Source organism: Mytilus californianus, unplaced genomic scaffold (assembly GCF_021869535.1).
Source record: "Mytilus californianus isolate M0D057914Y unplaced genomic scaffold, xbMytCali1.0.p SCAF_3, whole genome shotgun sequence".
NCBI classification, from domain to species: domain Eukaryota; kingdom Metazoa; phylum Mollusca; class Bivalvia; order Mytilida; family Mytilidae; genus Mytilus; species Mytilus californianus.
The window spans coordinates 7,537,024-7,543,023 of NW_026262679.1; positions in this window are offsets into that span (position 1 = coordinate 7,537,024).

A 6,000-nucleotide genomic window follows, 5' to 3' on the forward strand; every position below is an offset into this window, starting at 1 on the left:
ATCGACAATGGTCATTTTACCCAATGATCTGCTAATATTTTTATTGTATCATATAACTATGTACGACTCCAACTCCTGTGTTTATCATACAATGTAAGCCTCTCCTAAGTTTATTATACCATGTAGGCCTTTCTTGTGTTTATCATACCGTGTAAGCCTCTCCTGTGTTTATCATACCGTGTAAGCCTCTCTTGAGTTTATCATACAATGTAAGCCTCTCTTGAGTTTATCATATCGTGTAGGCCTCTCCTGTGTTTATCACACAGTGTTAGCCTCTCCTGTGTTTATCACACAGTGTTAGCCTCTCCTGTGTTTATCATACCGTGTAAGCTTCTCTTGAGTTTATCATATAATGTAAGCCTCTCTTGAGTTAAGCATATTACTATCAATAAGTGCAAAAATGACTACTTCCGGTTTCCTCAAGGTCACTTCCGGTTGACATTTTTCAAGGTCATATGTCGCCCAACATTTTGGAAAAGATTTTATGGATTTATCATGTACCAATTAGAAGTAATAATCAATTTACCATAAAATAATATATTTCAGGGGCAATAACTCCTATAATATGTCATTGGATTGTTTCAGACCTTATGTATCATATCTTCATCACAATAAAGCAAACATTTTGCACTAGTTTTAGTCGAGCCTGCGACTTTTGTCGCAGAAAGCTCGACATAGGGATAGTGATCCGGCGGCGGCGGCGTTAGCTAACTTCTTAAAAGCTTTATATTTTAGAAGGTGGAAGGTCTGGATGCTTCATACTTTGTATATGGATGCCTCATGTTACGAAGTTTCCGTCAGTCACATGTCCAATGTCCTTGACCTCATTTTCATGGTTCAGTGACTACTTGAAAAAAAAGTTAAGATTTTTTGTAATTTTAGATTCTCTCTTATTATAAGTAATAGGATAACTATATTTGGTATGTGCGTACCTTGCAAGGTCCTCATGCGCGTCAGACAGTTTTCACTTGACCTCGACCTCATTTCATGGATCAGTGAACAAGGTTAAGTTTTGGTGGTCAAGTCCATATCTCAGATACTATAAGCAATAGGTCTAGTATATTCGGTGTATGGAAGGACTGTAAGGTGTACATGTCCAACTGGCAGGTGTCATCTGACCTTGACCTCATTTTCATGGTTCAGTGGTTATAGTTAAGTTTTTGTGTTTTGGTCTGTTTTTCTTATACTGTATGCCATAGGTCTACTATATTTGGTGTATGGAATGATTGTAAGGTTAACATGTCTAGCGGGCAGGTGTCATCTGACCTTTACCTCATTTTCATGGTTCAGTGGTCAAAGTTAAGTTTTTGAGTTTTGGTCTTTTTTTCTAATACTATGTGCAATAGTTCAACTATATTTGGTATGTGCGTACCTTGCAAGGTCCTCATGCCCGTCAGACAGTTTTCACTTGACCTCGACCTCATTTCATGGATCAGTGAACAAGGTTAAGTTTTGGTGGTCAAGTCCATATCTCAGATACTATAAGCAATAGGTCTAGTATATTCGGTGTATGGAAGGACTGTAAGGTGTACATGTCCAACTGGCAGGTGTCATCTGACCTTGACCTCATTTTCATGGTTCAGTGGTTATAGTTAAGTTTTTGTGTTTTGGTCTGTTTTTCTTATACTGTATGCCATAGGTCTACTATATTTGGTGTATGGAATGATTATAAGGTGTACATGTCTAGCGGGCAGGTGTCATTTGACCTTGACCTGATTTTCATGGTTCAGTGGTCAAAGTTAAGTTTTTGAGTTTTGGTCTTTTTTTCTAATACTATGTGCAATAGTTTAACTATATTTGGTATGTGCGTACCTTGCAAGGTCCTTATGCCCGTCAGACAGTTTTCACTTGACCTCGACCTCATTTCATGGATCAGTGAACAAGGTTAAGTTTTGGTGGTCAAGTCCATATCTCAGATACTATAAGCAATAGGTCTAGTATATTCGATGTATGGAAGGACTGTAAGGTGTACATGTCCAACTGGCAGGTGTCATTTGACCTTGACCTCATTTTCATGGTTCAGTGGTTATAGTTAAGTTTTTGTGTTTTGGTCTGTTTTTCTTATACTGTATGCCATAGGTCTACTATATTTGGTGTATGGAATGATTGTAAGGTGTACATGTCTAGCGGGCAGGTGTCATTTGACCTTGACCTGATTTTCATGGTTCAGTGGTCAAAGTTAAGTTTTTGAGTTTTGGTCTTTTTTTCTAATACTATGTGCAATAGTTCAACTATATTTGGTATGTGCGTACCTTGCAAGGTCTTTATGCCCGTCAGACAGTTTTCACTTGACCTCGACCTCATTTCATGGATCAGTGAACAAGGTTAAGTTTTGGTGGTCAAGTCCATATCTCAGATACTATAAGCAATAGGTCTAGTATATTCGGTGTATGGAAGGACTGTAAGGTGTACATGTCCAACTGGCAGGTGTCATCTGACCTTGACCTCATTTTCATGGTTCAGTGGTTATAGTTAAGTTTTTGTGTTTTGGTCTGTTTTTCTTATACTATATGCAATTGTTCAACTATATTTGGTGTATGGAAATATTTTATGATCTATTTGGCAGTCACGCAGGTTTTATTTGACCTTGACCTCATTTTAAAGGTTCATTGCTCAGTGTTAAGTTTTGTGTTTTGGTCTGTTTTTCTTAAACTATAAGCAATAGGTCAACTATATTTGTTGTATGGAAGAATTGTTAGCTGTACATGCCTGCCTAGCATGGTTCATCTGACCTTGACCTCATTTTCATGGTTCATTGGTCAATGTTTAGTTTACTTGGTTAATGTTAAGTTTATGTGACAGTTGTAATAAAGCTTTATATTTAGGACTATCAACATAATATCAATGATTAGTAAAGAAGGCGAGACATTTCAGCGTGTGCACTCTTGTTTCATATATTAATAATAATATCTTAAAAAGTGTCAGGGAAAATGCAAAGACAAGCAAATGTCAAAATTGAGAACATGATCTTGACCTTGACCTCATTTTCTTAGTTAGGGTCCAAGAACCTCAAAATAAAAGACTCTAGGTCTATACGGCTGACGGGTTATGAGTTACAAAAACATAACGACAAATTTATTTGATAAAGGTAGATAACTCCAATTTCATCAAATCGCTTTGATTCAAATCAGCCAAAAATATTCGGAAGATGTAACAAACAAAAAGGAAAAAGAATTTTGTCGTTATCTTTTTTGGTTACGGAGGAGATACACTCTAAAGAAAAACAGTGTTTGGGGAGATAACTCTTACAATAAAAAAGTCTTCGGCTATAAAAGATGAGCTTTAAAAGCGCAATAACTGTTCGGTATACTATCCAAAATATCTAAGTGACATCTTGCGAAACAACTTTATACCGCAAGAAAAGGGTTTGGCGGAAGAAGAAAAAAAAATAATTATAATCAGAACAAATACAATAGGTCTTTCCACAGAAAAGTGGAAAGATCTAATGATACTACTACTACTACTACTACTACTACTATCAATAATAATAATAAAGACTTAATTTAAAGAGAGTGACTCAATTAGCATTCACTCATCTACCTTGAGGCCTTCACAAAAAACATACACCGGGCACTGCGGCGTTTTCCCAAAATAATCTTGCCGCCACGAAATAGCCAAGTCTTGAAGTGGCGTTAAACACCAATCAATCGATCAATTATGTTTTTATGATTAATTTGTTAAAAAAATAGAATAGCTAGGAAACTTGTTTTTGTTGCAGGCGTTATGTTGCCCTCTAATTTGTTGCAGGCGTTATGTTGCCCTCTCATTTGTTGCAGGCGTTATGGTGCCCTCTAATTGTCTGTTGGTTATTTTAATCGTTGGATTGTTGTCTCACTGACTTTTACGCCACATCTCCTTAATTCGTACATGTAGTTAAAACATATGAACTGATACCCTAAAATCGTATACGAGTGAAAATGTAAAAAAAAAAAAGGAATATATATTATTGGTGTGTAAAAACCAGATCACTACGCAAAATAAAAAAAACTAGATATGAACGATTCCCTATCTGCTCTGCCATATGCATGAGTGTAGTTCCACATACTTAAGATTTGACAAACAGTGATGTTGAAGTACAACTTGAAATTGTTGCGCTGTCTCTAAGACACAAATGATGCCCCCGTCTGACCATAAGAAATTATAAATTTAACACTATTGATGATCTATCTTTTATTTTTATTTTGAATATCTACACTTGCAGGACTGAATGTCCAGCCGAAAGGTTTAAACTTTCCAGTTTTAGTAGTCACCTAGTTCAACTTTCTATTTCCTAAGGTCACCTATTTCAACTTCCCGGTATTGATTACGATATCAAACAATCTTATTTATTGCATTAGGGATATTAAACTGTAGTAGTACAAACCATGTTTTCAAATTTTTAGCAAGTAAGATGAAAATGAAGTCCAACTAACGGTTTTTGTGAATATCTAACATCAACCCCTTGCAGATCTTCTTAGCACCATTTCTATCTTTTGTATGTGATTTTCTGGTATGGATCCAACGCACTGCTGGCATATACTACATTTGGTCTTGCAATTAGTTGGTATGAATTTATTTATGTTTCTTCTTCGGATGCCTTATAAAGTATTTCCTTTAGCTACGATGTTATTGATGTGTATATCCCATGTCTGGTTGATGGTGAACTGAACTCATAAATATGGATTCTGGTATACCGGTATTTTCATTCTGTATGGTTAAATAGTTGATTCATTTGTTCTTAAATATATCTAAATTATGCTGTTTCCTTAAAATTATTTGACAAATTATTCCAGGAATTATTTACTTAAATGTCTAAATAGACAAGGAATAATAAAGGTCCATGTGTAGCACCTTATGGAACTCCAAAGTTAGTTATATAACCAGATTCAATGGTTCCTTTTAAATTTTTGCTTTATCCGAACGCGTTAGGATGAACGATTTTACAGAATAGAAGTAAAATAGCAGTAATATTTCCATTGTCCAGTAACTTGTAAGACTTCACCTTTTTTGACAGTTTTAGTGGTAATTTAACATCATTGTTCAATTTAGATTTTACGTAGTTCTGGAATTTCTAAGATTAAAGCTTGTGTGAGGATATTGGACTATCTTCTCGCCTTCTGTGCTAAATGATCATTTCAGCAATTTACATGTCATCTTCCTTTGTAAGGACTTAATTGTTCTTCGTGTTAATAGGCTAATTTCCTGCTGTTTTGAAGTGGAATTCAAATCCTTCAAATGTCTCCATACGGCATCGAGTTTTAAAGTTTTTATCACATTTATGGCATCCATGAAATATTTTGCTTTTGATGAACAGATTAATTTTTCCTATGTTTTGTTTAATTATCCTTTAAGGTAGATAGAGTGTCTTCCTCCATCTTGGATTTTGAAATACCAGAAAACAATCGGTCTAGATCTTTAATAAAAGGTGCAAATTTTGAGAGTAGTAGTTAATTCATGTGTAAGAATTTTCATTTCAATATAGGAAATGACATATTTTGTCATATTTATGGTTGTATTTTACAAAAAAACAGAATACTTTTGTTTGATTCTATTTTTTCCAACTTTGCCACATAAGGGGGGGCAACTCAAATGTAAGGGCAGATAATTCAGATAAAGTTACTTTTACAATGGAATGTGTAAGAATTTACCTATTTTATTATGTAGCAAGAAAACGGGTTCCGTGACCCCATTTTTTCTTTTTCTTATCTGAAAGCATACTATTAAAGCTATCTTCTCATATTTTATCTCAAAATTCTATGGTGTAGTTATCGTTTTATGGCAGAAAATTGGGTTTTCCATGCATAATCCATACAAAATCTGTCAATTTTGCACAACCTGTAGCGTGAAAATAAGCCCCGTGACCCATTCTTTTTATTATTTTTTTTCAAAAAGCATGATATAAACTACATTTTGGCAAATTATTAAAAAATTCTATGGATTATAGTTTAGACACCCCATTTACCTTAAGCATTCATTAGTGATCATTCAAATATGGGCGTTATTGACAAAAGGATAAAATAC